Source organism: Lepidochelys kempii, chromosome 25, assembly GCF_965140285.1.
Source record: "Lepidochelys kempii isolate rLepKem1 chromosome 25, rLepKem1.hap1, whole genome shotgun sequence".
NCBI classification, from domain to species: Eukaryota; Metazoa; Chordata; order Testudines; family Cheloniidae; genus Lepidochelys; species Lepidochelys kempii.
In genome coordinates this window covers 18,518,949-18,537,461 of record NC_136404.1, presented here as the reverse complement: position 1 = coordinate 18,537,461, position 18,513 = coordinate 18,518,949, and the positions used below count along the sequence as shown (strand labels likewise).

The 18,513-nt window shown below is 52.7% G+C and overlaps 1 protein-coding gene and 1 long non-coding RNA gene across 5 annotated transcripts in view; one reads left to right on the top strand and one right to left on the bottom strand.

Moving 5' to 3' along the window:
* Positions 1–1,719: 1,719 nt before the first annotated feature.
* On the bottom strand, positions 1,720–7,468 carry LOC140903144 (uncharacterized). The gene is made up of 3 exons (XR_012156162.2): positions 7,045–7,468; positions 4,124–4,247; positions 1,720–2,222 (listed from the first exon to the last, which is right to left on the bottom strand). It is a non-coding gene; the product is annotated as an uncharacterized LOC140903144 (long non-coding RNA).
* Positions 7,469–9,363: 1,895 nt separating this feature from the next.
* Positions 9,364–18,513, top strand: part of PIK3R2 (phosphoinositide-3-kinase regulatory subunit 2) — a 38,403-nt gene continuing 29,253 nt past the window's right edge. For 3 of the 4 annotated variants that reach the window (XM_073324591.2, XM_073324587.2, XM_073324589.2), the window contains exon 1: positions 9,364–9,449. The gene's annotated coding sequence lies outside the window, so the exon portion shown is untranslated. Of the gene's footprint in view, positions 9,450–12,958; positions 13,031–18,513 lie in introns of all 4 variants that reach the window. The other variant, XM_073324588.2, reaches the window with a different exon arrangement.

The window sequence follows — 18,513 nt, the reverse complement described above, 5'->3', positions numbered from 1 at the left end:
AAAGTAGAATTCTCGTGGTCTGACTTCCAAAGACTGTTTGAGCTTGGGCACACTTTTAAATGTCCATGCGATGGTCAATTTGTACTTTTAGACATATAGGCAAAACCTAGATAGTTGTAGAGGTTTGTAAGAGTTTGTGTGAACACCCCATCTTGTATCTCATGCATGAGAACTACAGCACTGTACTGCCTATGCCTATCCTCTGAAAGTATTTGTTTTTTCAGGCTTTGTGTGAGCAATAGGATTGCCAGTGAAGATGTAATAAGTAGGCAAGCTAGGGGTTTGATAGATCTGTCAGACCTCAAAGCTCATTCAGGGACCTGTGTGTCTGAACCAAATGAAAATTAGCTGAAGGGTTACTAATTACTTGTGACTATTTAGAATGGGGGTGGGGGGAGAGAGAGGAACTTTTTTTCAGACCGCTTGTTTTAGACAAGATTGAATTTTATAATCGTATAGAGGGTTTTTGTTTCTGTTTAATGCTTTTTTTTCCTTGTAGAGAGAGATTTAAATACTTCCGAGCCAAAATAAATTAATCAGTTTGATCTTCTTTTCTGAGATGTTCCACATGAGACAGAGTTGGTTAGGAAAAGCACAACTGGAATTTATCCATCTGTTTCCCTCCTTCCCTGGGCCAGGTTTCAGAATATTCATGCAAATATTGAGTTTTTGTTTATTTTCAGTGATTTGCAGTTTCTCTGCTGTATTCTGCATAAAGCTAATTTCTAAAACCTTCCCCAGGATGTGCTTTCAGAACATACAGACATTCCACAGAGGCTTCTGAGTGAACGGAGCATTTAATTAGAGCTCTACCTTTTTATTAAAAATGTAATAAACTACACTGTGTTGTCTCAGTTGTCTTTAGTTGTAATTTCTGAATTCCCTTTCCCTCTTGTGCTGGTGGATTTTGTATGAAGAGTCCCTCTGGCATTTTCCAGCATTTCTAAGGTTTTATATGATGTAAATGTTTACATTTGATAATGCATGTGTGTTTTTTCTAACTGCAGTGTTTGCAGAAACTGACACAGTGCAAGTATTGGGCTTTTATGTCAAAACACTTATTTATATCCTTCCCTGTACAGTTTGTATGGCGATGATACCTAACCATGTGTGCAAAGCTGTCAGAATGGTATTTTTTTATTATTATTTGTATAATGCTAATGTCTATGCCATTTTGTAGCACCAATCCCACCGTAAAGTGATTCCTTTTCCCACCCCAGACTTGAGAGTAACTGGTGATGCTAGCTTTCTATTTTGATTGCTTATTTAAGCAGAATTTGGTTTTTTTACGTTTGTGTGGCTGTTTTAAATTGACTGCTTCTCCTGTGTTAATCCTTGTAGTAGTTTACCCAGAAAACAAGCAAACAATCATGTTGGTGGCCAAGAGCATGTATTAATTCCACATCATCAGCCTGTGGAGGCACAGAAGCACTTTCTGGTCTTGGGGTTTAGTGAACAAAATGGTTCTTTGCTAGAAGATGATGCAGAATGAAGTGTTTTTGCTTCTGAAATGATGTTGCCAACAATTACTCTCTGTTGTAATCCTGTTTCTGCGGAATCACTTGTTTCCTTTTTATTTTATTTTTTTTACTTTTTAATTTTTTTTGCATCTCTCTTATTTAGGATAGGCTTTCTGCTTGCTTCCTCTGCCTTCTCTATTAACCACTCAGGAAGTTAGCATTGTTGTTTTGAAAAAAAACTAAAAATGGACACCTCCTTTACACTGACCAGCTGTAAAAGGGGATCAACAGGACAGTGGCTGAACTAGTATTTAAGAATAAAACTCTTGTTTCAGAAGTTGTATTAAAAGGATTTTTATGGAAAATGTCTTAAAAGTAAACAGGACTCTGTCTTCCTGTATTATACTGAACACTGGTCTTGGTATGAATCTATTCAGAAAAAGTTTCATGTTGTAATAAAATTGTTCCTTGAGATGGAGCTGAAGTTCATAGCCTTCTGTTCAAGGGGGGAGTACTTAGTGCAGAACTGCTGATACTGAAGCTTGGAAAGAACATTTTGGAAATAGATTTCTTATTACTCCTGCATGTTCACTACCCAATCTTCCTGATGTGTAACACGAAGTAAATGGCATGCAGTGTAACAACTGCTTCAGTTCCTTCCAGATTTTGCAATTCCATGCCTGTGACTACACTGTCAGTTTGTTCCTTGGTGTGAAGATCTTGTTGAATGGCAGTTCACATCCCAGCTTCATCCAGTAGATTCTAGAGTAAAATCCTGAAATTAGCTGAAGCACTAGCTGATGCTGTCAACTCAGCCAGCAGGCTCAAGACCAGGATTGCATCTGTGGCATTGACAACTGGTCTAATCAAGTAAAAGGATGCACAAGAGTGACCAGCCCAAGGAGCTAAAGTATAGTACCTGGGACCACCAAATATTTCTCATTCATGACCTCCTTCCCTTCCTTTGCTCTGCCTGTGACAAGTTCACTGCAACCCATGATCTACATCAGTGATGCGCAAACTTTTCCAGTCATGCCCCCTTTACCATTGGTCACCCTCCCTCCCCCACATCACTTGTAGTCTGAAGTAATCCTGCTGACGCCCGTGCTGCCTTCAGGGCTGGGCGGCTGGAGAGTGGCTGCTGCCAGCCAGGGCATTCATATTGTTTGCGGTATGGGAGAACTATTTTTTTTTTTAATCCCTCTCCTGTCCTGCTCTGCAATACCCACTCTTTTTATTCCACTCCCGCTATTATGGCAGTGGGTCCTGTGGGATGCACGGGATTCCCGTTTCTGTGCGCCTCCAACCTCTTGTGCATGCCTCCCCAGTTTGTGCCCCATTGACCTCCATCTCACTTCTTTTGTCTCCTCACGCTTTCTGAAAGCCAGTTCTCTGCCTCCAACCGCAGACTCTTTGCTCCCCTCAGCATCACTGCTGTCCAGCTTCTTTCATTTCCAGCTATTGTCCTGTGGCATCTTCTACAACCCAATCAACCTGCCTCACTCTTTTGTCCTCCTCCTCTGGGTGGCTGCCATATCCCCCACCCCATCCTCCAACCTCTCTGATGTGATGTCTTTCCCTTTACTCTGCTGAACTGCATGAGGCCTCCCAATCATGGCCTGGACTGACTAACAATCTTGGTGACTCACTTGACGTGGTCTTCAAGCACTGCATGCTCTCTCTTTCCCATCTCCTCCCCTTTCATTTCTGTTCCCTTATTTATTTGTAGTGTCGTTGTGCCTAGAGGCCCCACTCAGGGATCATGGCACAAGGTGCTGCGCAAACAGGAAGATGGTCCCTGTCCAAAGAGTTTAATCCCTTTCTCCACTCTCTGATTTCTTTCAAAATTGGGCACACTCTTCCACTTCCTCTTGCACAGTTCTGTGACCTCAAGCCTATTGAACTCCACACCACTGACCCTGTCACTTCCGTCCTCTCCTGCCTTGTTCAGAGGACCTGCGCTACTCCAGCCTTCTTCAGTGTGTGAGATCTTGTCAACCACTTTTTCCCCAAACCTAAGGAAAAAACCTTCCTTTACTGCCTCCTACCCATTTCCTCTCAAACCTCTTTGGGAATGCTATCTGTGCCCTCTGTCCACTTCGTTCTGGCTTCTCTCATCAGGGACAGCACTGACCACCTGGACAAATCAGAAAGCCTGGTCTCTATTCATTCCACTCTAGATATTTGAGCCATTGTCTTCCCAGCTTACTCTGTTTATGACTGGTTGTCATCTGTGGGAGGCCTGAGTCACCCTTTGATCTGAAATTAATTTAGCATGGACAAACTGACTCTGGCAGCACCCTGGATCCTCAGAAACTTGCATAAATGACAAAGTGCTCACTAAACATGGGCCAGAAAATTGGATTCTGTATTTACCCTGGACAAAAATAAAACTGTCTCCATTTTGAAATGTATTTCCAGTGAGCCATGTCAGCCAGTTGCCAAATCCAGTGTGCTTCGCTGGCAGGTGAGCAGCATCTCATCAGCACCCATTTAAACATGGAACTGGGCCTGTTCTCACAAAATATTTAAAATATGCTTTAGCTGAATCTAGCTGCTCTGCTTTCCCACCCTGCAAGAGTCATCAGCTAGCAAAAATGTGCAAGACTGGAAAGACAAATCTTCCTCTTCCATATGTACACAATTACCTGTCTGACACCTACCAGCTGAGATGTGTCTGCACAAAATCACGCTTCCAGCTGCCTGTCTCTCATTGGCATGGATTGCAGTACAACAGCAAAAGAATAAAAGACAGGCTGCTCCCACTGCCACCATAAAGCTTCCATTCTGCGGGGAAAAGATGTTACTTAAACCTTTTGGAGCTAATCATGTGTGTCTCTCTATTTTCCTCACTGCCTTCTGGGATGGTAGCTGAGCCGGGCATGGCAAGACCTGCTGCCATAAGCATCAGTGCTGGAATTAGGCCAGAGCTGAGCTTCAGTAGATTAAGGAGGAGGTCAGACTAAACAAGAGCCCCAGTATCTCTTGGGCAAAGATGACAAGTACATAAGAACGGCCAGACTGGGTCAGATCAAAGGTCCATCTAGCCCAGTATCCTGTCTTCTGACAGTGGCCAGTGCCAGGTGCCCCAGAGGGAATGAACAGAACAGGGAATCATCAAGTGATCCATCCCCTGTTGCCCATTCCCAGCTTCTGACAAACAGAAGGTAGGGACACCATCCCTGCCCATCCCGGCTAATAATAAGTGATGGACCTGTCCTCCATGAATTTATTTAGTTCTTTTTTGAACCCTGTTCAACTTCACAACATCCTCTGGCAAAGAGTTCCACAGGTTGACTGTGCATTGTGTGAAGAAATACTTTTATTTGTTTTAAACCTGCTGCCTATTAATTTCATTTGGTGACCCCTAGTTCTTGTGTTATGAGGAGTAAATAACACTTCCTTATTTACTTTCTCCACACCATTCATGATTTTATAGACCTCAATCATATCCCCCCTTAGTCATCTCTTTTCTAGGCTGAAAAGTTCCAGTCTTTTTAATCTCTCCTCATATGGAAGTTGTTCCATGGCCCTAATCATTTTTGTTGCCCTTTTCTGAACCTTTTCCAATTCCAATATATATTTTTTGAGATGGGGCGATCACATCTGCATGCAGTATTCAAGATGTGGGTGTATCACAGATTTATATAGAGGCCATGATATTTTCTGTCTTATTATCTATCCCTTTCTTAATGATGCCCAATATTCTTTTGTTTTTTTGACTGCCGGTGCACATTGAGTGGATGTTTTCAGAGAACTGTCCACAATGACTTCAAGATCTCTTTCTTGAATGGGAACAGCTAATTTAGCCCCCTTCATTTTATATGTGTAGGTTTTCCAATGTGCATTACTTTGCATTTATCAACACTTAATTTCATCAGCCATTTTGTTGCCCAGTCACCCAGTTTTGAGAGATCCTTTTGTACATCTTTGCAGTCTGCCTGGGACTTAACTATCCTGACTAGTTTTGTGTCATCTGCAAATTCTGCCACCTCACTGTTTACCCCCTTTTCCAGGTCATTTATGAATATGTTGAATAGGCCTGGTCCCAGTACAGACTCCTGGGGGACATCGCTATTTACCTCTCTCCATTCTGAAAACTGACCATTTATTCCTACCCTTTGTTTCCTATCTTTTAACCAGTTACCAGTGCATGAGAGAACCTTCCTTCTTATCCCATGACAGCTTACTTTGTTTAAAAGCCTTTGGTGAGGGACCTTGTCAAAGGCTTTCTGAAAATCTAAGTACACTATATCCACTGGGTCCCCCTTGTACACAAGCTTGTTGATCCCCTCAAAGAATTATAGTAGATTGATGAGGCATGATTTCCCTTTACAAAAACCATGTTGACTCTTCCCCAACAAATTATGGCCATCTATGTGTCTGACAATTTTGTTCTTTACTATAGTTTCAACCAGTTTGCCCGGTACTGAAGTCAGATTTACTGGCCTGTAATTGCTGGGATCACCTCTGGAGCCCTTTTAAAAAATTGGCGTCACATTAGCTATCCTCCAGTCATCTCGTACAGAAGCTGATTTAAATAATAGGTTACAGTCTACAGTTAGTAGTTCTGCAATTTCACATTTGAGTTCCTTCAGAACACTTGGGTTCCATCTGGTCCTGGTGACTTATTACTGTTTAATTTATCAATTCGTTCCAAAATGTCCTCTAATGACACCTCAATCTGGGACAGTTTATCAGATTTGTCACCTAAAAAGAATGGCTCAGCTGTGGGAATCTCCTTCACATCCTCAGCCGTGAAGACAGATGCAAAAAATTCAGGTAAAGGGAAGAGCCTTCTGTCCACCTGGGAATATTGAGAAGGCTTTCCCTGCCTTTTAGTTTGCTGATCTGAAAGAAGATGGGATCTTTAACTCTGCCCTTTAAAGTGACTTGTTTGGGTGAGCCTTGTGGAGCATGCTTGAGGCCCAAAATTGAGCCAGTAAAAGCTGTATTCCGCCAGGCCCCAGTGCAGTGTGAGTGGTCCCATGTACTGTGGGAAGTTTGAATGTGTCTAGCTGTGTGTGTCTGTGCAGTGCTGCCAGGGCTGGTGGCTTTTTTTTTTTAACCAGTGAAGGGATTTGCTTGGGGCTGGAGCAAGGCCTCCGACACACTGAGATGTTCCAGGCTCCCAGGGTGCTTAAGACCCCTCGTTGGCTGTCTTGTCCAACTTGCCTGCTTTCTAGGACAGAAAAACCTCTTAAAGCTGCCACAGGCAGCGCTCTCTCCTCATCAACTCCAAGCCATTCTCGCAGGAGGGGGGCCAAAAGCCTAGCAGCTCAGGAGCCTTTTCCCTTCCCCTCCTGCAAACAAGGGGCACAGATGGGTCCTCTATTTCTCCCCCACACACCTAGGAAGGAATGGGGGGGTGCCACTGCAGCCCTGTGGGGGAGGGGAGTGAGCCCCAGGAGGAGTGGGGTGGGGGCTGAACTGGAGTGGGGATGGGTGGGGCTGAATTAGTAGCTGGGCAGGAGATGGGGAGAGAGCACCTGCAGCAGGGACCAAACCCCCTTACTCAGTAAGTTTGGGATAGGGGCAGGGCAGCACCTGATAGACCAAACACACATGATTGTAAAAAACTCACCATGACAATTTGGGTCCCACACGTGCGGGTTCGGTGCTGGTGTGTCCATACTCCCTGCGGGGGACAGGAGGAGCTGTCAGCATCGAGCTGCCCCAGGCCTGTTGGCTCTCTGGATGCCTGGGTGTGATGCAGGCTGGAGAGCAGCCATGGCGCCCCTCAATGACAACAACATCACAGAGAGGCAGGGTGGGCACAGGGGGGGTGTCTCAGAGGGAGATGATGGGTGCTGGGGGGGTCACTGAGGGGTGCAGCTGGGGGGGGCTCTGAGGGGCGTGGAGGATCCTGGGGAGGTAAAGGGGCTCTGAGAGGCGTGACAGGTGCTGGGGAGTGGTGGTGGGGTCACTGAGGGGAGTAGCTGGGGGGCTGTGATGCATGATGGGTGCTGGGGGGGTCACAGGAGAGTGGCTGGGGGACTCTGAGGAGCGGGGTGGGAGGTCACTGAGGGGAGGTGCGGATGCTGAGGGGGTCACTGAGGGGAGCGGCCTGGGGGGCGGTGGGGGGGTCACAGGGGAGCAGCCAGGAGGGAGGGTTCTGAGGGGTGTGATGGGCTATGGGGGGTCACTGAGGGGATCGGCCATGGGGGGGCCCTGAGGCGCAGGGTGGTGGGCACTGGGGGGGTCACTGAGGGGTGCAGCTGGGGGGGGCTCTGAGACACAGGGCGGTGGGCGCGGGGGGGCTCTGAGGCATGGGACGGCAGGCACTGGGGGCCTCATAGGAGAGCGGGGGGACTCTGAGACGCAGGGTGGGGCGACGGGCGCGGGGGGGGGTCACAGAGGGGCGGGGGGGGCTCTGAGGCGTGGGACGGCAGGCACTGGGGGCCTCATAGGAGAGCGGGGGGACTCTGAGACGCAGGTCGGGGCGACGGGCGCGGGGGGGGGTCACAAGGGAGCCTGGGGCGGGGCGACGGGCGCTGGGGGGGTCACAGGGGGGCGGGGCGGCGGGGTCACAGGGGAGCCCTGAGGGGCGGGGCGGTGGGTGCTGGGGGGGTCACAGGGGAGCCCGGGGGGGCTCTGAGGGGCGGGGCGGGGCGGCGGGTGCTGGGGGGGGTCACAGGGGAGTGGCCGGGGGACTCTGAGGAGCGGGGTGGGAGGTCACTGAGGGGAGGTGCGCTGGGGGGGGGTCGCTGGGGGCGGTCACAGGGCGGCGGGGGGGCTCTGAGGGGCGGGGCGGGGCGGCGGGTGCTGGGGGGGGGTCACAGGGGAGTGGCCGGGGGACTCTGAGGAGCGGGGTGGGAGGTCACTGAGGGGAGGTGCGCTGGGGGGGGGGTCGCTGGGGGCGGTCACAGGGCGGCGGGGGGGCTCTGAGGGGCGGGGCGGGGCGGCGGGTGCTGGGGGGGGGTCACAGGGGAGTGGCCGGGGGACTCTGAGGAGCGGGGTGGGAGGTCACTGAGGGGAGGTGCGCTGGGGGGGGGGTCGCTGGGGGCGGTCACAGGGCGGCGGGGGGGCTCTGAGGGGCGGGGCGGGGCGGCGGGTGCTGGGGGGGGGTCACAGGGGAGTGGCCGGGGGACTCTGAGGAGCGGGGTGGGAGGTCACTGAGGGGAGGTGCGCTGGGGGGGGGGTCGCTGGGGGCGGTCACAGGGCGGCGGGGGGGCTCTGAGGGGCGGGGCGGGGCGGCGGGTGCTGGGGGGGGTCACAGGGGAGTGGCCGGGGGACTCTGAGGAGCGGGGTGGGAGGTCACTGAGGGGAGGTGCGCTGGGGGGGGGGTCGCTGGGGGCGGTCACAGGGCGGCGGGGGGGCTCTGAGGGGCGGGGCGGGGCGGCGGGTGCTGGGGGGGGGTCACAGGGGAGTGGCCGGGGGACTCTGAGGAGCGGGGTGGGAGGTCACTGAGGGGAGGTGCGCTGGGGGGGGGTCGCTGGGGGGCGGGGGGCGCTGCCCCGGGGGACCCTGCCCCGGGGGGGGACCCGGACCCACCCCGCCCCGCCCCCGCCCCCGCCCGTTCTCTCGAATCACCCTCCTGCCAAGGGCGGGAGCGCGGCGGCCGCTCGCAGACGGACACGCCGGTCTGGGTTTCACCCCCGGAAGCTTGTGCCCAGATCGGGGTGTCCGTCCCCGGCGCCGCCGGGCTCTTTTCGGGGTTCAGGCGAACCCGGCTCCCGCCGCCCGCTGACACTTTAAAAAAATGGATGTGACGTAACGGCGGGGGCGGGGGCGGGGGCGGGCGGACTCGGGTGTTTCCGCCCCTGCTCGGGACTCGCCGTTGGCTCCGGGAAGGGGGCGGGGTTTTCGCTTCGGGTGTCTCCGCCTTCGCTCGCGGGTTTTCGGGAGCGGGCTCGGGTCGTTCCGCGGCACCTCGGCTGTTTCCGCCGCGCGGGGCGGGGCGGGGCGGGGCGAGCTCGCCGCTGCCGGGCTGAGGCTGGCGGGACGTGGGGCTGCGGCGGGGCGGACGGGGCTGGCGCCGGCGGAGCGGTGGGTCTCGGGCCCGGTTTGTGCGACGGTCGCAGCGTGGCTGGGCAGGCGGCACGTCCCCCAGCCGCGGGGGGGTTGTGTGCGTTGTACCCCCCGCCCTGGGGAGGCGAGCGGGGGGGGGCTATGTGCACTGCACCCCCCCCGCCCTGGGGAGGTGAGCTGGGGGGGGCCTCTATGTGCACTGCGCCCCCCCCGCCCTGGGGAGGTGAGCTGGGGGGGGCCTCTATGTGCACTGCGCCCCCCCCGCCCTGGGGAGGTGAGCTGGGGGGGGGGCTATGCGCACTGCACCCCCCCGCCCTGGGGAGGTGGGGGAAGGCGAGCTGGGGGGGGCCTCTATGTGCACTGCGCACCCCCCCCGCCCTGGGGAGGTGAGCTGGGAGGGGGCTATGCGCACTGCACCCCCCCGCCCTGGGGAGGTGGGGGGAGGTGAGCTGGGGGGGCTCTATGTGCACTGCACCCCCCCGCCCTGGGGAGGTGGGGGGAGGTGAGCTGGGGGGGGCTATGCGCACTGCACCCCCCCGCCCTGGGGAGGTGGGGGGAGGTGAGCTGGGGGGGGCCTCTATGTGTACTGCGCCCCCCCCCGCCCTGGGGAGGTGAGCTGGGGGGGGGGCTATGTGCACTGCATCCCCCCCGCCCTGGGGAGGTGGGGGAAGGCGAGCTGGGGGGGGCTATGTGCACTGCACCCCCCCGCCCTGGGGAGGTGGGGGGAGGTGAGCTGGGGGGGGCTATGCGCACTGCACCCCCCCGCCCTGGGGAGGTGGGGGGAGGTGAGCTGGGGGGGCTCTATGTGCACTGCACCCCCCCCGCCCTGGGGAGGTGAGCTGGGGGGGGCTATGCGCACTGCACCCCCCCGCCCTGGGGAGGTGGGGGAAGGCGAGCTGGGGGGGGGGCTCTATGTGCACTGCACCCCCCCCCGCCCTGGGGAGGTGGGGGAAGGCGAGCTGGGGGGGGGGCTCTATGTGTACTGCGCCCCCCCCCGCCCTGGGGAGGTGAGCTGGGGGGGGGGGCTATGCGCACTCCACCCCCCAGCCCTGGGGAGGTGGGGGGAGGTGAGCTGGGGGGGGCCTCTATGCGCACTGCACCCCCCCGCCCTGGGGAGGTGAGCTGGGGGGGGCCTCTATGCGCACTGCACCCCCCCGCCCTGGGGAGGTGAGCTGGGGGGGGCCTCTATGCGCACTGCACCCCCCCGCCCTGGGGAGGTGAGCTGGGGGGGGCCTCTATGCGCACTGCACCCCCCCGCCCTGGGGAGGTGGGGGGAGGTGAGCTGGGGGGGGCTATGCGCACTGCACCCCCCCGCCCTGGGGAGGTGGGGGGAGGTGAGCTGGGGGGGGCTATGCGCACTGCACCCCCCCGCCCTGGGGAGGTGGGGGGAGGCGAGCTGGGGGGGGGCTATGCGCACTGCACCCCCCCGCCCTGGGGAGGTGGGGGGAGGCGAGCTGGGGGGGGGGCTCTATGTGCACTGCACTCCCCCGCCCTGGGGAGGTGGGGGGAGGTGAGCTGGGGGGGGGCTCTATGTGCACTGCACCCTCCCGCCCTGGGGAGGTGGGGGAAGGCGAGCTCGAGGTGGCAGCTGTGCATTGCAACCTCCCATCTCAGGGTGGGACAGTGGGGGGAGAGGCCGTGTCCATTGTATCACGGCTGGGCACGTTGTACCACTACACTTCAGGGAGATAGTGCGTGCATTATGCCAACCCATCTCCTGGAGTGGGGGGAGGGTGTAAAGTGACTGCTGTCTGCAGGGGCTCCCGATGCAAGGGGGTGCTGTATGCGTTGCAGCCATCCCAGAGGAGTGCAAGAGCCCCCAGTGCTCAGAGGAAGATGTCTTGGATGATGATGCTCTTCCCTCCGGGGGCCATTCTCAGTTTGCCTGAGGAGGGGGCTGCAGGACCTTCCCCGTTGCTGTCAGTTGGCTGCGGGTACAGGGTAGGCTGGACTGGTTACAGGGGGATTTTGAATGTAAAACCCCAAACTCATGTTGACTCCATCTGCCTGGCTTTTTACTTCCTCAGAAACCATGGAGTGGGTCTTGACTGAGCCTGGCAGTCAGGAACCTGGCCCTGAGAGGCAGTGCATGTGGAGGGTGTTTCTGAAGCCTTGTTCCAGGCTCTGGCTGGGGACAGGCCGGCCCTTAGCATAAAGTGGATTTGAAATGGCTGTGAAATGAACTTGGAGCGCTGCCCAGGAGAGGTGTGCGTGTTGGTGATGTGAGCGGTGCCAAAGGCCCCGACTGGGATCTGGACCCCACTGGGTTGGGCCCTGTGCAGATTTGGAAAGAGAGAAACCCTGCTGGGGCTTAGTGTCCAATGCACTGAACAGAGCATGGGGATCCAACAGACAAGCAAATGAGTGTGGTGGAGACTTGGCATGGTCCATTGTGGCTCTGGAGAGAAAGTTGGTGGAGCAGGCAGTGACATTTGCCTGCAGAGGCCTAGTTTGGGGAGGAGGATGGGATCCTAGTTGAGCTAAATGGCCTCTGCATGCAGTCTACATGGAGATTGCTGCTTGCAGCTCTCTGACTTTTGTTGTCATTTTAGAGGCTGGCTTTAACCCTTTGTGTCAGGCATGATAGTGCAGCTGCCTATAAATGGGGATTGTGGGCATCCTTTTTGCATATGGCAGATACCTGGAGCCTGATGATAGGAATTCACTCGTTCTGGGGGGTCTCCAGGCAGAAAGCCTCTTTCTTTGGCTTGTCAGCTGTATTCTGGCCTCCTGTGTATTAACGACTGCCTGGCTTGGTTTCTCAGTCATGTCTGTTTGGAAAGTTTAACATTTTTTAAAAATGGGAATAATGGCCGGGCTGGGAGAGGGGCGCCTCTCTCCCCATCTGTTTGTGTTAGCAGCTGGGCCATTTTGCGTGTGCTACCCAGAAGTACTGGGACCAACTTGAAATGATTTTGTAAAATGAAAGCTGAACCCAGGAAGTTGGTGGAAGGAATTATTGCTTTGATATGGACGGCTACTGATGAACACTTCTTAAACTCATTGCAGCTGGAAGATTGATCCAAAGGGATGAGAAATGTAGCAATTTCTCTTACTCTAAACCCAAGCAGTCCTCTTCCCCATGTAACATTACAAAGTCCCAATCTATGCATCATAGATATCTGCCTTCTAAAAGACAGGGGCAGACCTGCAGCAAATCTGACCTGTTTATAGTATATTTTGCAGTTTTATTTATCAGATTGCAGGGACACTCTCATTCTCTTTGGGAGGAACTTTCTTCTGTGTCCACTGACTTCCAAGGCTGATGTTTAACACTGGGGTGGGGAATAAAATCTTGTGGAGTTGCGTGGGATTTGGCTAGCTGAGACCCTTCTATAACTGCCCCAAAATGAGCTCCCACAAAGTGAGAAGGTGTGAGGACCCTGAAATGATATGGCTGCTTGCTTACCTTTAATGCTGACGCTGTCTCCTTTGGATGCTAAGCAGCCTTTCTAGTGACAGGAATGGAACAGTGGCCTCCTTTGCTCCCCCGTTAATATATACAGCATTATTTCTTTTATTTTTAGGGCAGTTCTCAGAACCACCAGGGATTTCACTCTGTGACTCTCGCTGCAAGAGCAGAGAATGAAGACAGCTGAGTAAATACAGCCTAAATAATTTTTCTACTCTTCCCCCTCCCTCCCCCCTCCAAGTTTAACATGGGAGGGTAAAGTAGTGTGTTAGCCCATGCTGCAGTCACTAATATCTCCAGGATGTGGGAAAGGTCCGGTGATAGTTTGGTTTCTTTCGCGATTATCTATTTGTACTCTGACCTGTTGGACTTGCTCTCAGATCCTGCTGCGGAATTCAAAGTAGCCGTTACTGTGTCCCCATCTCTTATTTCTTAAGATACTTGCATCTTGGGTACTTCTAAGGGTAATTACTCCAAACCCCTTATTTTGAACTCGGAACAACATTCATCAACTTTGCTCTTAGAATGGGAAAAAATCCTGCCTCCCTCAGCCAACTCTTGTTGGACCAAAAACTCTGGGTTGTGAGAGAAGCCACAAATCAAAAGGAATCCAATGAAGAATGGACCTGGCTGCATCAGTGCCTCCGTTGAGGAATTGATGCATGTTTCCAGTGGAAAATATTTATCATATTGGAGGCTCCCTTAGTTCCTGAGAGAGGATCTGGAGCGGCTGCTGCTTGAAGCCGATGTGATTTGAGTAATGGGAGATAAGCTGAGAAAGGAAAAATGAACTCTGAGTTAGACTCTAGCTCCCTCAGCTCAGTAACTTGTGCATAATTCCAAATATTTCAGGGAACAGATAACATTATTCCCAACAAATGCCTCAGCTGAAAGAGTGGCTACAAGCTTTTGAAAGATTTTCTTATTGGCTTTGGAATTGTAAGTGATGAGTGACATATCCAAAATACAGTTAGCCTTTTACTTCTGAAATTAGGTATTCCAGGAAACCAAACATGCAAAGAAGATGCTTCTAAAATGGGGGTGATTTACTCTGGCTACTCAGGGATCCAAATTAAGGGATAACTGAGCAATGGGACAGTTCTAGCAGGGGCACTTTTTTTTTTATTCCTTTCCAAACATTTCAGATACCCCTTCATGCCCACGACTTCAGTAACAAATCAACTGCAGAATGCTGCATTAACACTGCAGAAGTTCAAGCAGGAAGCAGCCTCCCCTTAGCATACACACAGAGTAACAGTCATGGACAGGACGCTCGTGATCCTTTGCGTCCATGCTCTTGGCAGGAGGAGGCAGCCAGGTTCAGGAAACTCTGTCTATGAGTATATCGTCATTGCAAATGAAAGGTGTGTTCCTAACTCGGGTTAGCAGCTTGAGTTCATTCGAGCAGCTAATCTGAGTTAAAAGCTGAGTTGCTGGGTCTACACTGCTAGTTTAACCCGAGCAAAGTACACACCACTCTTTGCAGCGAAGATACTCGTAGTCTCTGGTGAGAGATTATGTGAAAGCAGCCAGCGGGCCGGGACTGCAGCCCACACACAACAAAGGCATCCAGAGGAAGAGGCGCTTGTGGTGCTTGGCAAGGAGTACTCACTGCAAAGGCCACTAATCCTGAACCTGGGTATTTCATGTCACGGGGGACCAAGGAGGCCCCCCAGCATGCCTGGGAGGGTCATGACTGTCACCTGCCAAGAAACTGGAGAACCTCAAACAACTTTCACCTTTCAGTTCCCACTTCTTTTCTGTGGTGAGAGCCAGTAATTCAGTGTATTGCAGCTTCCGTCTGACTGTGCAGATACTCCCCAGGTAAATGTTTCTCACTTTCACTCAGGTCAATCCCTCCCTCATGCTGTGCCCATCCCAGAGTTCTCGCCTTGCCTGCTGTCATGTCACATCTTGCTCAAACTCTCCTATAAAGGGGCTCTTTCCAGTGAGGCCTCCCTGGAACCTCACCCTCATGCTGTGATCTCATCCAGCCTCAAGCTAAGCAGGGTTGTACCTGATTGGAACTTAGATAGGAGACCTTGGATGGGAGACAGCCAAGGGAAATCCAGAAATGGTGTCTGTGAGTGGTGCTCTTGTGAGTCAGTACTGAACCAGTGCCTGGGGATGGGAGCGCTGTACTGTTTGGTATGTTATCATTAAGACAGTCATTGTTTGTCTGTGTTGCAGTAACACCTGTAGGCCCCCATCAGGGCTCTGATTCTAGGTGCTGTACAGACACAATGAAAAGATGGTCCCTGTCCCAAGAGTGATGGGAGTTAGTCTGCTTAGGTGCCTGGTGGGATTTTGGTGCCTAAAGACCTTTGAAAACGTGGCCCCATGACCATCAAGTGTTTAGAATGAATACTCTCCCACTTAGTTTTCAGTCCTAGATTGGAATAAAGGGGGGAACAAGCTCTCCTGCTGCTTCAGCTCCCCGTTGGTTTCCCAGCTTTGAAGGAACTAGTCCAGCTGAAGACACAGCTCTCAGGGCACTTGCTAGCTAACCTGACTCCCAAAGGAAGTGAGGTGCAAAAGCTTTTCCACACAGCAAACTGGAAGTGCTCCCAAAGGGAAGATGTAAATACCAGCGCTCGTGCTATTGTAGTGACCGAAAATAAAACAGATGTGTCCTGCGGCACGTGACATAATTCTGGGTCCGGTTCTGTTCAATAGCTTCATCGCTGATTTAGATAATGGCAGAGAGAGTGCACTTATAAAGTTTGCGGATGATACCAAGCTGGGAGAGTTGCAAGTGCTTTGGAGGATAGGACTAAAATTCAAAATGATCTGGACAAACTGGAGAAATGGTCTGAAATAAATAGGATGAAATTCAATAGGGACAAATGCAAAGTACTCCACTGAGGAAGAAACAATCAGTTGCACACATACAAAATGGGAAACGACTGCCTAGGAAGGAGTACCAGGGTAGAGCAATCTAGGGATCATAGTGGATCACAAGCTACTTATGAGTCAACAGTGTAACACTGTTGCAAGAAAAGCAAACATCATTCTGGGATGTATTAGCAGGAGTGTTGTAAGCAAGACATGAGTAATAATTCTTCCACTCTATTCCACGCTGATAAGGGCTCAACTGGAGTATTGTGTCCAGTTCTGGGGGGCCACGTTTCAGGAAAGATGTGGACAAACTGGAGAAAGTCCAGAGAAGAGCAATAAAAATGATTAAAGGTCTAGAAAACATGACCTATGAGGGAAGATTGAAAAAAAAATGGTTTGTTTAGTCTGGAAAAGAGAAGACTGAGAGGGGACATAATAACAGTTTTCAAGTACATAAAAGATTGTAAAGGAGGAGGGAGAAAAAATTTTCTTATTAACCTCTGAGGATAGGACAAGAAGCAATGGGGTTGAATTGCAGCAAGGGAGGTTAAGGTTGGACATTAGGAAAAACTTCCTAACTGTCAGGGTGGTTAAGCACTGGAATAAATTGCCCAAGGAGGTGGTGGAATCTCCATCGCTGGGGGTTTTTAAGAGCAGGTTGGACAAACACCTGTCAGGAGTGGTCTAGAGAATACTTTGTGCTACCACGAGTGCAGGGGACTGGACTCTCGAGGTCCCTTCCAGTTCTGTGATTCTAAGATTGAGACACATTTACGATATCTAGCTTGAGCTGACTTCAACAGCTAGATGTTTTCCTGCAATTCTGTAATTAAAAGAGCAGCAGCACCCTTTAACTCCTTAGAGCTGGAGAGAGAGCTCATTGGCGCAGTCTTGGTTTTTGTTTAAAAGATTTTAGGAGATTATAGGAAGTTTAGGCTTCAACGTAGGTTTTCATAGTTTCAAATTTAACAGTAAACAGATTTATTTTTAAAAAGAAACATGTTTACATAACTGATTTAAATTAAAAAAATCCAAATATGTTTGTTTTATCTAGTGTTATAGTCTCCCACACTGTGTGGGGTTTGGGTGGGGACTTTGGGCCCTGGGGCTTTGGAGACTGCTTGCCTGCTCCTGATTGGGGTATGTAGGCTGGCTTGGTGAAGAGGGGGCATGATGGGAAGTTGAGCTTTGGTACCCGGGTCCGGGAGCCCATACTCTGTGTGGCGGCCAGGAGAGCAGAGTTGCTCCATCGGCTGTTGGGGGTTTGGGGCTGGCTATTCTGGAGGTGAGGGGATTGGGGCGTGAGGAGACCCTGGCCTGGTGGTCGTGGTTGCAGGATGGGATAGACCCTCTCCGAGCAGAGGATCCTGGTCTCAGCTCTTCAACAGCTGATGCTGCGGTGTCTCCCCTGGCCTCCTGGGGCCCGTGGTGGCTGGGCTCTTAATCACTGTGGTGTCTGCACCACCCCTCTGGCGGGACAGGAAGCAGCAGGGGCAGTCTGGGCTGCAGCTCACTGTGAAGGAGTCAGGCCCCTTTCCTGGCCCGCCCCCTCCAGGTTGGGATCACCCCACTAGCCACCCCAGCAGAAGCGGGGATGCCCATGTCAGCCTCCCTGCTATGGGACAATCACAGCAGTGCGGTGGGGGCTCACTGGCCATGCATGTCTCTTGACATGAAACTCAAACGTCCACCCAGGACACTGCCAGGAATTAAAAAAACAAACCCAAAACCCATGCAATTTTTGCAGGGCCTCACCTTTGGGACCTTTGTGCTGTGGCACGGAGTGGCTACTTGTGTGCTCTCCAGGAGAAGCCTGGTGGTGAGGGAGGCAGTCAGTGCATGTGTTCAGAACGGGCTTCCACCTCCAAGTCAGTGGGGGATTCTAGGGACTATGGGTTTTTTGGGGGCCGGGGAAAACAATCGCTGTCTTTACGCAATGTTAAACCACCTCCATGCTGAGGGCATGCCCCTGGGACAGGCATGTGCATGGCCCCTATCCCTGGCTGACTGCCCTGCTGTGGGACTTCACTCCCAAGCGTTGGAGCTGCTGGTACCCTCCAGATATCTGTTTATGGGATTTGGCACATAAGCCCCATCCCTTAGCACAGATTCTGTCCTCTGCTTTCCATTGGGCGCCAAGGTTTCCTGATCTGTGGTTGCCGCTGCGCGCACGCAGTTAAGCTGCTTTCCTGGATGTGTGGCGGGATGTAGAACAACTGTTTCCCCTGCAGAGGACAGGTGCAGACACCGGAGATGTGGGCTTGTTTGCTTTGAATAGGCTTTACCTGGCCCCTGCTGCACAAACGGCTGGGTTGGCTGAGCCAGGAGAGCAGGCTGGTAAGGGGGTTGCTTTAGCACATGTCTGAATTCAGTTGAGCTTTACTCTTGTGCATTCGAGCGAATGCGTTGTTGTCGGAGGCTCTGTGGAGGGGAGGCAGCATAGAACGTGGTCTCCCTCCGAGTGTGTGTGTGTGTGGGGGTGTTGTGGGGGGGCACTTAGATAGCGCACCACTGTGGAAGAGCAGACACCCAGGCTGAAGGGAAGATGTCAGGGTAAGTCATCTGGTTAACGGCACCCCCACGCCTTACCCTCATGGAGCTGTGGGATCCTCTGTCCGGAGAGACTCCTTGCACCACTGTTGGTGTTTGCCTCCTTGCATCCCCTTCGAAAACCAATGGGGCATGTTTCTCCCTCCCCCATCCTGACTCAAGCATAGAGGTGCTTTGTTGTGCCTAAAGCTTTGTGCTGGGATTCCCGGGGATGTGGTAGGTGCTTTGTTCCCCTAACCCCAGTGCGCCTGTTCTCCATGCTGCTCCAGGGTTCTCTGCTGG